We start from the raw sequence: 18,335 nt of genomic DNA, 5'->3' as shown, positions 1-18,335 counted from the left end.
TATTATATAAAATAATATTTTGTAATGTTTTAACCATTAATTGCCTCTGAAGGCAATATTGAATATAATGGAATAATTACAAGTTTTGATGCCAGATAAAACTAGATTGAAATCTTAATTAACTTTATTTTGTTATCACCAAAAATGTATAAAAAGAGCAGCCAGCCTGCATTTTTATGATAGAAGTGAAGAGAAAAAGGAGTCTAAAAATGAGATTTTTTTTTTAGCCAGAAAAAATATTATGTCTGGAAGAATTTGAAAACAAATTCAGTGGTAGCTTGAATTTTTTAAATGCTAATTGTCCCTGATAATCTCTAAGGGGAAAGGGGAGAAAGCTGGCTGTGAAATTCTTCATGTCTGTAAAACTTGTCTTCCTGGAACATGGAAAATGATAGAAAAAAATTAAAAGGGCTTTAAATAATGAAATGAGTGAGAAAGAAACATGGGACCTTGTTGAAAATAAGATTATAATAGGAAATGGGAAGCATGTGCTAATGTGTTTATATTTGCAAGTTTAGTATTTTCTTAGTACATGACTATTGTGAATTCCAGCTCTCCACCAGAGTTCCTGTGTGGGATATTCCCAGAGATGGTTCAAGTACAGAGTATTTGAATTATAACAACAGATGTAACTTTTTGTTTTGGTACTGGGAAAAGGCAATTTAGACTTTTTTTTTTTTTTGCCAATGTTTATTTATTTTTGAGAGACAGAGCATGAGTGGGGATGGGCAGAGAGAGAGGGAGGCAGAATCTGAAACAGGCTGCAGGTTCTGAGCTGTCAGCACAGAACCCGACTTGGGGCTCAAACTCATGACCTGTGAGATCATGACCTGAGCTGAAGTCGTGTGCTTAACCATCTGAGCCACCCAGGTGTCCTGGTAAAAGGCAATTTAAAGTCTAGATCTTCTCTATTTAAAAAAAAAAAAAAAAAAAAAAAAAAAAAAGACTAGCATACTTAAGCAACTTCAGATATTTCTTATTGGAGGATGTCTTTAACAAATTGTTTTTATGGTAGTATCTACCTTAGGAGGAACATAATGAAGACTCTTATTTAAAAAAAAATTTTTGTTTATTTATTTTGAGAGAAAGAGAGAGAGAAAAAGGGGGGAGGGGCAGAGAGAGAGGAGAGTGAGAATCCCAAGTAGGTTCTGCACTGTCAGCATGTAGCCTGACGTGGGGCTTGAACTCAGAAGCTGTGAGATCATGACCCCAGCGGAAATCAAGAGTAGGGTGCTTAACTGACAAAGCCACCCAGGTGCCTCAAGACTCTTATTTTGATCAGGTGCAAGAGGAGACTGAACATAGGACAAAATACTACACACGATGGAGTATAACAGAGGCTCCAAGACGACCCCCAAGAGGAAATTTGCTTAACTTTATTTAATTGCATATTTTAAAAATATATTTGATTATAGAACTCATTTTCATAGAAAGCATTTTGGAAGATACTAATTTTTTTAAGGAGCACAGCTTGGGAATTGAAACTATCATTATTAATAGCCCTTCATTGCAGTGCTTCTCAAACTTAAATATCCGTATGAATCTCCTCAGAAACTTGTTAGAATGCAGATTCTGCTTCAGCATTTGTTGGAGGAGGGAATGAAATTCTCCTTTTCTAACCGGGTCCCTAGTGATGCCCAGGCTGCCCATCTGGAGTCTACATTTTGAGCAGCATGGGTCTGATGCATCGTGGTTCTTTAGTTTCCACAGAGATTATCGAGACACGGAAAGAGGTACACTTTTACATTAGTGGCTTCAGCCTCTTATGCTAATGAGGTAAAACAAATCGTTAGGATGGGAATCTTTTAATTTCAGCCTTGATTAGCATCAGGATAACAGAGAGAAGGTAAGACAGAAGATAGAGCCCCTCTCATACAGAAATTAACAAAAAGAGTAAGTAAAAAAAGACTCTTCCACAGCTCTGAGACCCCTCTCCTCCAGACCAGACATATGAAAGGGAGATGTGGAAAGAGAAGGTTCCTGATAGGGCTGGTTTAAGATTGCTGCCGTACCTGTTCTATTCTGTCTTTCAATCTGTCTGTGTCTCTCTCTTTTTCTCTTCTTTCTTGTTTGGTCCCTTCTTTATTTTTCTTGTTTTTTGAGGTGTTATTCATATTGTTATAATCTTATTGGCATAAAAAAACTTCATACAGGCATATCTGGAAATATGTTCATATTATATTGCTATCCATTAATCTGTATCAATAACAAAATTATATATTACTTTGATATGTGTTCATTGTGTTACGGAATTTTTTTAAGTTGTAGATATTACTTATAGAGGAGGAATGAAGACAACAATACATATCTTAAAAACAAGAAGTTATTTTGGATGGCTGTTTGTGTATGTGTGTTTTCTCATTCAAGTGCTGAATAGATCCTGATTTTGTGCATTAAGCACAAACAAAAAATACAGAGACATAAGACCAAGACTTACTTTTGTATTCCAAATGGCAGAGCTTTTCTGCCTCTGGAGCTATCAGCTCTTCGTGAGCTGATACTATTATGTCTGTTCTGTCTGATTGCCCTTGGTGTTGGCACTAATTGATTGAGCATTTCCTGTGAACCGGAAATCATGCTGGTATTTTATGTATATTAATTTACATAGGCCTCACCCCTCCCCAATTTTTGCTGCAGGCATTTTTATCCCTGTTGAGATGAGTAAAATGAGGCTTGCCGTATGTTAGCAAGTCCAAGCCATACCTGGGTCATGTAGAGTAGTGAAACCAGACTTTGAACCCAGTGAGCGAACAAGCCTTGTACTTGTAGCAGCTATGACAAAGGAGAGTATAAACATTTGATATCTGCAAGGAGTCTGCTTCATCCTGCAAGTGAAATGTAAATTTGGTGGGGATTTGTTCTCTATTTACAATGCTATTGCAAACATTATACCATAGTTCTTCCTTTGCCCGTTATTTACAATAACTGCAATTTAATATCATCTCAAGAGGTAACATTAAACTATACAGAATCCCCAAGATTAAAGAAAAATATGCTTTGATTTTATTTCTAATTCTTTTTGGGGGATGAGAATTTGAACTGTTCTGAGTTTTATGGGTATCCTATATATGTTCATGGACATAAAATTAATTCCCTGTGTCTCAAGGGTAACACAGACATAAAAAGGCCAATTACAATTTTATGAATAGGAAATATAAGATCTGGGGCTTCGATTTTCTCTATTGTTGCATTCTAAATAACAGCACTATTTCTAGGGAATACTTACATCCTTTCTGACACAGAACAACTAGGAACTTTCATTAGAGAAAAATCAAAGCAGATGCAATGTGAGTCCCCATATAGTGCAAGTAATGTTAAAATAGATTCCAAACTGGTGTCTTGTTTTGATGAAAACTCAGAAGACAATTTGGAGACTGTTTGTCAGACTCTAGAGACGGAGGCACAGATGGAGTTCTGAATTAAGTGACTTTGTATTCTGAGATTTGAAATGAACTCCAGTCCCAACTGTATATTTCAATGATTGTGAACTAATTGGATGTGGTAATTGATTATTAAAGGATTTACATTCTTAAAATTATAAGGTTCATAAATAGTAATTTAAACATTTATAACAAAAGTCAAGATGTAAACTTCATCTTCATATTAATGTATGTAGACAGAATTGCATGAACCATATTTGGGTTTACAAAATATTCTGGGTTAGTGGACTTTCCATAAGGCTGAAGAAAATTCCTTGAGATACCAAAAATTGAAATATTTTAACTAGTTAATACGTAAAAATAACAAAATTTAGTGCTGATTTCCCTGTTGCACCAAGCAATTTCGAATTGAATGTTGTTTAGACTTTTTTGCTTGACCAAAATACATCCTGAATGCTAATTCATTCAACAAATGTTCATTTAATGACTACGTAATGCATACCTACAATGTGCCTGACTCTGTTCTTGTTATATCGGCACAAAACACATGTCTCTGCCTTTGGAGAGAGACAAACCTACATAATAAATTTATGTATATGCGAAAGTGTTCTGTATTGTAGGCCAAAAATATGGAGGGTCAAGGAGGCTAGAGGTCCCACCATAGGTGGTCAGGAGAGGCCTTACTAAGCAGATAGTATTCAAAGGAGTTGGCCATCTCAAGCAGAAGGAATTGCAAAGGCTCTGAGGCAGGAGCAGATCAGGCTTGACCATGGCAAGCACACCAATGTGGCTGCAGAGGGGACATTGTTAGGAGAGAGGTAGGATCTCTCCTGGTTATGATCCAGCATTTGTGAAAAGTCCTCACCCACTTGCTGCAGAAGATGGAGGGAGACATTGCATTTTGCTAAAATGTGAATGTCTGTTTGCTTTAAACTTACTTCTCTTGTGTTCTCATGAATACTGTAACTATGTGCAAGAATATTTACTCACAACTGGGCACCCAAAAAGCTCAGATCTGGTAGGGACTAAGGACGGAGACTGTCAGTAAGGGAGCAGAGCAAGACCACCAGGCTGTGCTTCATCAAGGGTGTGCTGACACAAGGGCCACAAGTGAAGAGCAGCCACACCCAGGTTACACCTTCCTCTGGAGAACCAAACGACATTTTCTCCTTTCTCATGTGGCCTAACTCATCAGAGCATCATGCACTTTGTCCTTTATCACTCATTCAATTTCTGCTTGTACAAATCACTGTGATTGTCAAACTTCCAGAATACAGGCTGAAGACCTACTCTGTGGCTGCAGTAGAGTAGGCATCTCCATTTCCTTCCCACTTCTCTTTTTTCATAAATGAACATGTGTCACATATTTTATTCAACTCATTAATTAATGAGACATCTAGTAGATGGTACAACCAATTCAAAGAGTCTCGAGTACCACACATTGATAGTCAGATAGGGAATGCTGTAATTAATTTAACCTTCTCACTTTTGATTCTTGTGGGTTATCAGGTGCATCTAAAACCAAAGAGAAACTTAACTTTCTTTCCTATGCTAAAACAACTTGACATAAATAAACTATGTTTTCTTAGATTTCTACTTCGACTGCTAATATACCTCTTTCGTATTTTAGAAGAACAAAGAGCCTCTTACATTTTCTTTGTGATTATAGTTCCCTTTTTACAAACCATTCTCTTCTAAATTACTGTAGGAATAGCTGACATTTAAGTACCTTCATGTTCGAAGACTGTGTCAGGCACTGTACAAACACTGTGTCCCTTCACCTACACAGTGTCCCCATGGGGTGAATGTTGCCACAGGCTCCAGGCTGTGTCTTCTGCTTTTAACAAAAATATTTGGAGAATTGGAAATATAAGGTAAGGTAGGCAGGAACTTATAAAGATGAGTTAACGAGTTTGACTTGATTCTGTAAACTGTAGAGAATTAAAAAGGCTTTCAGGAGGAAAGTGACCTTGTTCATTAGCATAAATTTAAAATAAATAATATTGGAGCTCTTGTTCTAATTAAGATGGGAAACAGAACAGTGGCAAGCTGATGCCATTGTGCACACTAGGCATTCATTTTATCATGTGTAGTAATAGGCCCACTGGTGGCCACTTTGTCTATGATTGAAACTGATTAGGTTGCACATTTCTTGGCTATGCATATTTGTTCTTTCTCCATTTCATTGTAATGTTGATTTCCCATAAATGAAGATGAAAAAATGTTGACATGTTCAATTCTCATTTTTCTTTCTTTTTTCTTTCCCTTCCCTTCCCTTCCCTTCCCTTCCCTTCCCTTCCCTTCCCTTCCCCTTCCCCTTCCCCTTCCCCTTCCCCTTTCCCTTCCCTTCCCTTCCCTTCCCTTCCCTTCCCTTCCCTTCCCTTCCCTTCCCTTCCCTTCCCTTCCCTTCCCTTCCCTTCCCTTCCCTTCCCTTCCCCTTCCCCTTCCCCTTCCCCTTCCCCTTCCCCTTCCCTTCCCCTTCCCCTTCCCCTTCCCCCTTCCCTTCCCTTCCCTTCCCTTCCCTTCCCTTCCCCTTCCCCTTCCCCTTCCCTTCCCCTTCCCTTCCCTTCCCTTCCCTTCCCTTCCCTTCCCTTCCCTTCCCTTCCCTTCCCTTCCCTTCCCCTTCCCCTTCCCCTTTCCCTTTCCCTTCCCTTCCCTTCCCTTCCCTTCCCTTCCCCCTTCCCTTCCCTTCCCTTCCCCTTCCCCTTTCCCTTCCCTTCCCTTCCCTTCCCTTCCCTTCCCTTCCCTTCCCTTCCCTTCCCCCTTCCCTTCCCCTTTCCCTTCCCTTCCCTTCCCTTCCCTTCCCTTCCCTTCCCTTCCCTTCCCTTCCCTTCCCTTCTCAATATGTAACGCCTCCTGAATTTGTGTGTCATCCTTGCACTGGGGCCATGCTGATCTTCCTTCCTTGTATCTTTTCAAATTTAGTGTAGTGCCGTGGAAGTGAGCACACACATTTTTTTCTTTCAATGGTAAATTAATTCTATAGATCTACAAAGAAATGCTTGTTTTTCTCCTCATTCCTTCCCCAGGTTCTCTTGTGCATACCAGTTAAGTTATTTAGGAGAATAGAGGGAGTATGCATGCACACACATCCCGCCTCACCCTGATAAACTAGAAATTACCAACTATCACATGGAGAGAGAACCCTGAACTCATAAATTAAAAATTTCTTCCATCTCTTTGGGCATGTGGGTGGCTCAGTCAGTTAAGCGTCTGACTATTGATTTTGGCTCATGTCATGATCTCAGTTTGTGGGATGGAACCCACAAACAGAGGCTCTGAACAGTACAGAGCCTGATTGAGATTCTTTTTCTCCCTTTCTCTCTGCCCCTCCCTAGTTTGCACTGTCTTGATCTCTAAATAAATAAATAAATAAATAAATGTTAAAAAAATCTTCCATATCTTAGTGTACAGGTTAGAATAAAATATTATTTTATTTATATTTATTTATATATAGATTAATTTATACATAAGTGTATTTATACATAGGTTATATTTAACTTCTCATTGAATGTCTCTGTGTGTTTCTAAAATATTGAAGTTGATTGAATAACATGCCCCAGAAGAGAATTATATATTTTTGACACATGTTTTTCAAATCATATTTTACATGCTTTCAACCACCTTTATTACTTAAAAACCGTGGTTTCTACATCCTAGATGACTCCATTGGATAACATCAATGTAGTTAACTAATTTACCATACAAATTAGTTTTAAAATTTCTCTAATGATTCATTGGTTGTGAGCTGTCATTTTAGGGAAATAATTATAACTTACATTTTTAAATTTTTGATAATTTACTAGCTTTTGATTGCCACTGTAACAAATTACTGCAGATGTAGTGGTTTAATGTACCATTACAGTTCCAGAGACCAGAAATCTGCACTAGGTCTTCTGAGGCTAACATTAAAGGTTATGTTCCTTATGCAGTCTCTAAGGAAGATTCTGTTCCAGACTTTTCCAGCTTCTAGAGTCTGCTTGTATTCTATCATCACAACTCCTCTGACTCTACTTTTTTTTCCCACACTTATAAAGACCCATGGGATTACAATGAGCTCACCAGATAATCCAGATTAATCTTCTCATTTCAAAATTCTTTTCTTTTAAGTTTATTATTTATTTTGAGAGAGAGAGAAAGAGGGAGCATGAGGAGGGGAGGGACAGAGAGAGAGAGGGGAAGAGAGAGAGAGAATCTCAATGAGGGGCTTCATCTCACGAACCCTGAGATCATGACCTGAACCGAAATCAAGAGTTGGATGTCCAACTGACTGAGCCACCCAGATGTGCCCTCATTTCAAAATTTTTAATGTAATCACGTCTGCACACTCCCTTTTACACATAAGGTAACATACTCACCAGTTTTGAGGATTGGAGTATAGAAATCTGTAGAGAGAGGGAAGCTTTATTCTCTTTACCACAGTAGTGTTCTCTTTTTTATTTTTATCATTTGAGGCACAAAACTTTATCTGTAATTTTAGAAAGAAATATCCTGCACCAAATATAATAAGGATTAATTTTCCTCCAATATATTTTTATGTAACTCTATAACAATATTTTTAATTAAAAAAAGCTCATGATTCCATGCCATGCAAATTAAATTTGAATGATGCATGAATTTTGAGTTGCTAATTTTAATTTGCTTGTTTCTTTATTCTATTACCATACTTTATGTAGTTTTTAAGACATAAAATGTAGCAATTTAGCTACTTTACTTTTCTAAAATGATGACAATGTTCTTGAGTTCATACCCTCTCCAACTCAGACAAGGAGGTATAATACTAGGTCACATCTAATAACACAGTTCCTAATTAACCTGATTAACTTGATTAACCTCAATTACCTAATATAAATTGATGCTTTTGCCAAGTGCCCTCTTGAGATCTCTTCCCAAGATTGATTAAAATTGACCACCAATTTTTTCCCATTCTTCCTCCTGAGGTGGGCAGGCCATTGCCTCTTTCTTTGAACCTAAGTTGGCTCTGTGACTGGCTTTTTCAAATTGAATGGAATAGAAGTGATGCCAAGGGATTTTATGTCTAGGCATCAAGAGATTCATGGTTTCCATTACCCCCTTGGACCACTCCCTCCACGTGACAATTGAATCTTGGTTAGGGTCCTTTGGGATGGCCGGAAGACATTGACCACATTGCTTTCAGCAGTTAGCATAGGATCTTTAATTTTTTATCTATAAACTTTATCATTTAGAGCTGTTTTAGGTTCACAGAAAAATTGAACAGGACGTACAGAAAGTTTTCATACACCCTCTGTCCCCCAACATGCACAACCTCCCCTACACTCAACATGTAACACCAGATATCACAGTTGTTACAATTGATGAATCTACACAGAAATGTCATTATCACCAAAATGCCGTAGTGTTACTTGAGATTGAGTTTTTAGGTTTTTATTCTCTCTTCACTGCAGGGATGGAAACAAATGTTGAGGTCTTCTGTTATCCCTATTAGAAAACCCTTGACTCTGATAACATTGCAATTTCTTGTGCTGTATCATGTTTTTCTAATTACCTTGCCTCTCTTCTTTTTTGTTCATCATGAACCTTTTTTTTTATTCCCTTCTCCTAAAATCTAGTATTTTATGTAAGAACACTTGACCTTTGTTGTATGTGTTTTTTACTGAACTGCATTCTACTCCTTAGTATTCAGATTTAAGGAGCAACCATGCAAGGATTACTTATTATTTGGCTGTAACTTCTAAGAATATGTTCATAGTTATATCAACTTAAAATGCCTCAGATGAGAAGACCAAAAAATAGTCTCAATAAGGAGGTACATCTGGAGGGTACATAAGAAGATTCACAGTCATTGCAGAAAGATCATCAATGCTATTACCACTCTGGATAAAAACATGAACATAGATATCAGTACAAATCAAGCTGCCCAAAGGTGACAGATGTTTATAAGCTAAAGACATTATGTTTAGACATCTCTCTCTGAATGCATATGCTCTAATATTATTTTATATAAAAGGATATATGCTACATATGTTTTTGCTTCTAACTTTCTTTATTCACACAATAGTATAGCGTTGAGATTTTTCCACGTTACTGTTTAATATCTTTTATAATGACTGTGTAGTTTTCATTTATAAAGGTGTACCATTATTTACATAGCCATGATGGATTGTTAAGGTATTTTCGTATTTTCATCGTTATAAATATATTTAGATGAGCATCTTTTTAACTATAAATTTGTTTACTACTGAAGCATATGTGAAATATATTAGCTGTTAGACTCACTTTTGCTAGAGATATAAAGATTTATTTAAGTAAAGTTGATATAAGTTGCCCACTTTACAGATAGGATTTCTTTGTATTCACCTTGGATTTCATTATTTTTTTGGATTTGATTTTTTTTTCAATATGTGAAATTTATTGTCAAATTGGTTTCCATACAACACCCAGTGCTCATCCCAAAAGGTGCCCTCCTCAATACCCATCACCCACCCTCCCCTCCCTCCCACCCCCCATCAACCCTCAGTTTGTTCTCAGTTTTTAACAGTCTCTTATGCTTTGGCTCTCTCCCACTCTAACCTCTTTTTTTTTTTTTTCCTTCCCCTCCCCCATGGGTTTCTGTTAAGTTTCTCAAGCGGATTTCATTATTTTTATATTATAAATACATTTGATATAGGTCTAGAGTGAATAGACAGATCAATAGATTGATAGGTCAATAGACTGACTGATAGAAGAAAATAATTTTCATATGATTTTCCAGGTCTAATTCATATTCCTCAAGTCCATCATATACTGCCCCCTTATAAGAATCAAAGATGCCTGCAATAGTAAGACAAGAAAGAACTGATAGATTTTATGTAAATGTAAATACATGAATTATGGATTCAAAGGTAGTTATTGTAGTAATAGTAGATGCTCTTTGTGCTGAATCCAATTTATTCTATCTTTAAAATTTGAAGTAACTATTAAAATAATTTTAGTTATCCTAAAATTATTTCATTTCTTTATTCTCACATGGAGTATAGAGAATGATAGTTTTCTTTAACCTGATTCTCCATTGCTTTACTTTTTGCCACTTAAGAGAAAACTCAGAGAAAAAACTAACATGATATTCTTCTAAAACCTGTTTAACCATAACTTAATTTGGGTTCTCACCAATAAAAGAAAGGATACAGAATTCTCAAAGCTCTTTTTGTTACTTTATAATACAGAAAAAGAAATGCATACATGAAAATAACTTTCTCATATGGCTATGAAGGAGCCATCTAGGATGGCAGCTTTTTACAGTTTTGTTGTGACAGAAGTCACTGAACTTTGGATTAAAAAAAAAGCATAATTACAAACAATGCTTGTCAAGTGGCCATTGTCAATTTTAAAAGAAAGAGTTACAAGTTGAGAATGGAAATTATTAAAGAAATAAGAAAAGTCATTACCTCCATATACCTTCCTTAAATTGTCACCAACCCTACTTAATTATTTGGCAGCTTTTAAAAGTATTTAGGAAGTCAATCATGTGTAACCTATTGATTGCAGCTATTCATAAGCAGTAGAAGCAAACTGCAAACTCTAGGTTAATTGTATTTGAATTGTAAGACATTGACCAGACCTACTGCAAAGAATAAAAGACATATCAGTTTCTCCCCAGGACATACGCCAGGGCTTGAAATAGGATGGGTTTGTATAGGTCTCTCTCGGTAACAGGGCTACTCTTCAGATAACGCAGAGCACTTTAGTCAATAGGAAAGGCAGAACCTATTGCTTTGGAGACGTGATTTCTCTTGGAAATGGCTGATAAATCACAATTACATAAACTGAGGGAAGACATAACAGATCTATCAGCTGCATAATAATTATCATGGCAGAAGAACCTATTGCATTCTCCAGGTTAGAACTAACAAGTTTTTCAGAGTGTGCAATAAATCAGTTTTGAAAATGCCAAGTCACATCAGGTGTACTAAGCTATTAAGTACTATTGGTTTACAACAAAACCAGAAATTGAGTATAGAATTTGCTTTAGACACTTCATTTGCAAAGTATATAAGAAATGCTAACAGGTATGGCATATTTGCATATGCAACAATTTCATAAGCTCACTGGAAAAAAAATTCAAAGTGCAATGCAAAGTGGTATGATTTCCATTTTAAGGAAATAAAATCAGTTCATGAAATTAGTTTTAAAAGTTAATAATCGGGGCGCCTGGGTGGTGCAGTCGGTTAAGCGTCCGACTTCAGCCAGGTCACGATCTCGCGGTCCATGAGTTCGAGCCCCGCGTCGGCTCTGGGCTGATGGCTCAGAGCCTGGAGCCTGTTTCCGATTCTGTGTCTCCCTCTCTCTCTGCCCCTCCCCCGTTCATACTCTGTCTCTTTCTGTCCCAAAAATAAATAAATGTTGAAAAAAAAATTAAAAAAAAAATAAAATTTAATAATCACTCCTGTAATGGATCATAGTTTTAATATAATATAGAAATTATATTTTTCTATATAATTAGATAAAAACATTCAATTTAAGCAAAGCCATTCAATTTACTGTGCTATAAACTAACTCCGCGACCAAAGAAGATTCCCATCTTCTTGAGGAATGGGACATTTTTGTTGTGTCAGTGAGAATTTCATTTTTTTCTGGACTCCGTTTTCTACAACTATCCCTCAGGATCCATTACTAAAAGTGAAAACTGAGCCTGCAGGTAAGACTATGGACATTCACCCACTTTTACTTCTTTTAATTTATTTATGTGATACGTTGCATTCTGTTTCATTAAGGAGAAAACTTCTTTCTAAACAAACAAGCAAACCAACAATACTATAGACTACAAGGTCTTTTTTTGTTCCTAGCCTCTATTCCATGTTACTAAGAACAGCAAGAATTTATTTATCATTATTTCTTAACATGTTTTCAAGTTTTAATATCCGTGAAACCATGCTTCTGTCTTCATGTTTTAATTTTTTTCACTTTATATGCTTTCTTACCTCTTAAAGATCAAGTAATGACATCAAAGAAACAAGGATAAGATGATTAGGAAAGGAACAGTTTGTATATATTTTTTTATTTATTGATTGGGGTTTATATACTCTGACCATTCTATAGGGCATTTTTTTTAGTTAATTATAACTGTTGTCTAGATAACTGATAATAAAATGGTAGATTTTTACTTGTAAGTAATGTACTTATATATCTTTTAGGACCTGTTTAGGGTACTAGATTATTAAACAATGTTGCAGCCCATTTGCATTAGTTTAGTCCATACCCAATTTTTGGTTACTTATACATAACTCTGTAAAAATTTTCAAACATTTATAAAAGTAAATCAGAGTGTATCTTTTATGCAAAGTCTGACTATAAAGGGATGTTGACATGTTTTAGTGGAGTAACAACCAAATATGCCTAATCCCACAAAATAATTACTACACAAAACTTCAATTTTATTTCAATGAAGTTGTTAGTATTTAAAACATCTTCCTTGAATTTGACATGTGTGTTTGCATATTATTTGAATATCCATATTGGTGGCAAATTTATGGATGAGTTTGATTTTGTAAAATAGTAAACTCTCTAGTCCAGAGAACAATGTGGATTATTAAAATGCCTATTAACCTACTTGTGAAGGAGTAACTCTCCAATTCCATAATGGTTTGTCATCTGAATCTCAGAGCATGTTCCAAGGGGAATGAAAACATTTATTTTGCTCTTTGTTGTTGAAGTACAGTAAAATGCACAGATCTTAGGCATGCAATTTGATGCTTTACAACAAATGCTAAATCTGTGTACTCCACATCCCTCATCATTCATTCAGCAAACATTTATTGAATACCAAGTGTGAACCCCTAGTTGCTAGAGATACGGTTATGAGTCAGATCAAATTATTACCCAGACGAATGGGTTTGTCATTAAGTGATATAGAGCCTCTTTAATATAAATATTTACAGGAAGGAGAAGTAGCAAGAGAGTGAATCACTTCTACTTGGGGAAGCAGATTTGGAAAGACTGCCTATCAGATTGATATTTTTGCCCTGCCTCCCTCTTACCACTTTATGAACTGGCATGGAAAATGAGGTTTACTTAAAAAGAAGACACCAAATTTGCATGGTAATTCAGGTCTCAGCAACCTGGGACCAAAGGCTCTTTCTTGAAATATATTTTCTCAGTTGGTTCATGGGTAAATGTCATGGAACTTGTTCAATGTCATCAGATTCACTATAATCCCCCAAACAGTTGGGTTTACATCATTGGTTTTTTTTAATGTTTATTTTATTTTTGAGAGAGAGAGCTCACACACACAGGGGTGGTGGGGGGAAGGCCAGAAAGAGAGGGGACAGAAGATCTGAAACAAGCTCTGTGCTGACAGTAGAGAGCCTGATGGGGGGCTCAAATCTCCAGCTGTGAGATCATGACTGCACTGAAGTCAGAGGCTTAACCAGCTGAGCCACACAGGAGCCCCTACATCAGTGTTAATAATAACATTCTCATACATTTTATTCCATAGTAACTTAAATTTCCATATTGGCGTTTTCTTTTCCTTTTTATTTCAAATGTCAAAGTTTGCTAGGTCCCATTAAGGAAATTGATAAAATGGTTGTCTAAATCAAATAAACTTGAAACTTGCCTAATGAAAGGGCTGCGGTAAGGATACAATTTAGAGTGAAACCTTCTTAGAAAAGATTTCCTTATTATTGATGAATGAAGGGTGTCTTATTATTCCTAACATGTTTAGGCCTGAGAGTAACATTGTTGAGAAATAAATCCAGAGTTTTGAAAATTAACTCTGCAACAAATTTAAAATAAAGAAGTTAGAAGATCTTGGAGCTGAAATTTAAAGGTGGGTTCAAAACAAAAAACATGATTGTGATGGGTATTGAGGAGGCCACCTTTTGGGAAGAGCACTGGGTGTTGTATGGAAACCAGTTTGACAATAAATTTCATATTTATGGAAACTGAAAACAAAACAAAACAAAACAAAACAAAAAACACGATTTTCTTTTGAGCTTTTAGAATGAGCAATTAAAAGAGTTTTTCTTGACTAGAAAGCTAAAAATGTTAATGATATAACATTCAGGCATTTCAGATAACGAAAATGTAGCACAGTGAATTTAATATATAAGAATTCATGTAAATAAGTTATTAATGAGAGTGATGCTCCTAGGAATTCTATGCATTAATAAATTGATCTAAATAAATGGTATCTACAGCTTATTATTTACCTGAAATTCGTTAAAATTTTAATCATTTGAGAGTGACACTTTTGTTCAAAATTGATGTTTAGGTACATAATTAAATGGCCAAATTTTACTGAGAGCTGCCATTTTTAAATCAAGAAAATCATGCTTTAACTCTGCTCTAAATTTAGCAAAGATTCTTTATCAGAATTTGATGGCTCAAAGTTCAAATTACAGGGACACAGACATAGAGGTTTTACAAAAATACTTCAGCAGAACTGGAACAAAACAGCTCTATTTTACAACCATAAATGTTCACTGATGCCATTTTGCCACTTGTAATATGTTAAGCTATTAATAGAAAAGTCGTGGGATAGCCGGAGGTCATTTCTCACACTAAATCGTGTGTTTCAACCATGACTGCACATTGGAACCACCTGGGAGTTTTAAAAATTACCGATGTCAGGGTTCCACCCTTGAAATTTTTTATGAAATTGGTCTGAGACGCAGCTGGACATCAGGACTGCCAGCCACGGCTGAGAAACATTGCTCTAGAGAAACTTGAAATGTGAGAAGCTTGGAGATTTTAAAGGAGACCTCAGAGACAACTATGCCACAGAAATTATGGCAAAATAAGTGTTGTACATTGCTGGAAGATAGAACACAGTGTCAGCTAGGGAAGATGCCCAGAGAGGGGTTTCTTCAAATGTGTTACAGTGTTTATCATAGATTTTCTGTTCAGAGAACATCTGAGAACAACAAAGAAATTCTCAATAAAACCAATTATGTTAATATTTTTGGTTCATAAAATTTTGATAATACAGAGAATGTAGAGCCTCTCCAATCAGTGATGTTAAATATCAAAATAACACTTTGAGAACACCTGAAATGTCAGTTAAATTATAACAAGGTATTTCTGTTATGCGGTGGGATCATTGCTTTACTTTTGCTCTATTTTTCTGTTAATGTTTTAACCAAATAGTTATGAGTTCATATTCTTTTATAAGCAATCTATAATTTCCACAAAATAAATGGGACCACAAAAAGTTTACCCCAGTTTCTGTGGAGTCCATAAATAATTGCTTTCAGGGGATGTTTAAATGAAATTATTTCCCTGACTGCTGGGATTGGGGATTGGTAAAGATTGTCCTTTGTGAGTAATAAGAAGAGCGTACTTGGATATAAAAATAGTAAAGAAATAATTAGCTCTTTTTTTTAGAAAAAAAAAAAGCTAAATTCCATGTTTAACAAAATTAATGAGTCCCTAAATTCCTAAAGCTGAATATTGGTGTGTAAAAGAGCACTCCAAACCAATAGAGAATAACCCTAATATTCATGGATATTTAGCTACAACCTAATTTCTTCATATCATTCGGTATCTCCTAGGTTTAAATCAAACAGATATGTTACTTACTAAAAGGCCCAAAATAAGTTTTACTTTTCTGACAATGTCCTTTATTAACGGGTTATTTAAATTTTTTTTAATCTTTATTTATTTTTGAGAGAGAGAGAGACAGAGCATGAGCAGAGGAGGGGCAGAGAGAGGGAGACACAGAATCTGAAGCAGGCTCCAGGCTCTGAGCTGTCAGTACAGAGCCTGACGTGGGGCTCGAACTCTCATACTGCAGGGTCAGACCTGAGCTGAAGTCGGACACTTTACTGACTGAGCCACCCAGGTGCCCCATTAATGGGTTATTTTTGAGAAGTCATTTATCAGGAACAAATTAAACTTACATTTTCAAAATTGTACGTTGGGTCAGTTGACCAGATCTTTTTTTTTTTTTTTTAATTTTTTTTTTAACGTTTTATTTATTTTTGAGACAGAGAGAGACAGAGCATGAACAGGGGAGGGTCAGCGAGAGGGAGACACAGAATCTGAAACAGGCTCCAGGCTCTGAGCTGTCAGCACAGAGCCCGACGCGGGGCTCGAACTCACGGACCGCGAGATCATGACCTGAGCCGAAGTCGGCCGCTTAACTGACTGAGCCACCCAGGCGCCCCAGTTGACCAGATCTTTAATCTCTTTTATGTTTCCAGCTAAGTTTGGTTACTGAGACACATGTGTTTAGAAATACTTGTTTGGAGCACACATGTTATTAATTGCTTTTTGAAGGGACTAGTGTAAGCTAGTTACTTTTTAAGGTGCTTGGTGTTTTGCATATTCACACTATCATTTATAGTGAATATTTTGCAAGACTGTAGCTATATAATCATTTTGTATAACAGTAACTGAATATGAAAGAGTTGAAAAGACAAGATTTTAAGTATGGTTTGAAGAGTCTGAACTTTAAGTAACTAGCAGATAATGTAAAAAAAAAAAAAAAAAAAAAAAAAAAAACAAAACAAAACAAAAAAAACCCAGTCTTCGTGGAAGATTAAATTTTCTTTTGGGGGATAATTTTTGTAGAACAGATATGAATTGAAAAAGGGAGGCAGAAGCTTAAGGGGAAAAGATGGCTACGTAAACTTGTAAAGTTTTGGACCTTGAAAGGACAGAATATTTTCAGGGACTTGAAAATAGGAAACATTACTCTGTGATGTTAGAGGATGAGGGCGGCCATATGCTAATCTAACCATATACTATGCTAATTACTCTATCTCCAATCAGCTCCTTTAAAGCGATTTGATACAAATCACCTTGAATATTTACTAAATGAATGTTAGATGGTGGATTGGGGTGCAGGTATGGCTGAATGTTGGAGTAGTGAAAATGGGGAAAATAGAAAGGATGTTGAAGATTTACTCCGATTTTGTTACATTAGGTTTCTTATTTATTTATATTTATTTATTTTATTTTATTTTATTTTATTTTATTTTATTTTATTTTATTTTATTTTATTTTATTTTATTTTATTTTATTTTATCTTATTTTATTTAAGAGAGAGAAGGCACATGAGCAGAAGGAAAGGGACAGAGAGAGAGAGAATGAATCTTAATCAGGCTTTATGCTTAGGGCAGAGCCCGGCCTGGGGCACGATCCTACGCTCCTGAGATCATGACCTGAGCCAAAATCAAGAGTTGGACATTCAGCCAACTGAGCCACCTAGGCAACCCAACATTAGTTTTTGATAGAACAAACCTGGAAAGACAAAACAAAAGAAACAGAAAGAAAAAATGGAGCCCAGAGGAGGCCAAAACTCCCTACAAAGTGTTACTCAGGCATCCGTTGGCTTCCTTGCACCATGCACAAGCAGCTTGTCCAGAGTAGAGTTTTCCAGAGTTAATGGGGCCAGCTCTTCATTCTCCATTTCCCTAGTTCACAGTCCTAAGGCCTCAGAGGAGAATTAGGTACTCTTAGGAGAGAGGGTGGGCCAACTCTATGTCATTTTTAGTTTCATCTTTCAAATTACTCTTATTCACAGATGTTGAGTAATCAGGCTGGGAAAATAAAATAAAAGCAAGCAGACTTGGTTTGAGGGGCATGTGATTGGCTTCAGGATAGTGCTTCTTTAGCAGCAAGTGAATCCTGGTGGACAATGCACGAGCTTCCTCCTAATCCAAAATAAACAGCATTTGTTTCAGTAGAAAATTGCAAATATAGGGGCGCCTGGGTGGCTCAGTTGGTTAAGCGTCCAACTTCAGCTCGGGTCATGATCTCACGGTTTGTGAGTTCGAGCCCCATGTTGGGCTCTGTGCTGACAGCTCAGAGCCTGGAGCCTGCTTCGGATTCTGTGTCTCCTCTTCTGTCTGCCCGGCTCATGCTCTGTCTCTCTCTGTCTCTCAATAATAAATAAATGTTAAAAAAATTAAAAAAAATTGCTGATACATCAAAGGGTAACTTGACATCAAATATACAGATAACTATAAAAATATTCCCCCCCCCTTTTATTTT

General features: G+C 36.3%; 1 protein-coding gene and 1 non-coding gene across 2 annotated transcripts in view; one reads left to right on the top strand and one right to left on the bottom strand.

Moving 5' to 3' along the window:
* GPC5 (glypican 5) overlaps positions 1 to 18,335 on the top strand; it is a 1,436,730-nt gene that overhangs the window by 606,057 nt on the left and 812,338 nt on the right. The window lies entirely within an intron of this gene.
* LOC112861823 (U6 spliceosomal RNA) lies at positions 6,219 to 6,327 on the bottom strand. The gene has a single exon (XR_003223713.2). It is a non-coding gene; the product is annotated as a U6 spliceosomal RNA (small nuclear RNA).

The sequence above is a fragment of the Puma concolor genome, chromosome A1 (genome assembly GCF_028749965.1).
Source record: "Puma concolor isolate L17-30 chromosome A1, mPumCon1.1.hap2, whole genome shotgun sequence".
In the NCBI taxonomy this organism is placed as follows: domain Eukaryota; kingdom Metazoa; phylum Chordata; class Mammalia; order Carnivora; family Felidae; genus Puma; species Puma concolor.
The sequence above is the reverse complement of the archived record's forward strand: the minus strand, read 5'-3'. Positions and strand labels throughout refer to the sequence as shown.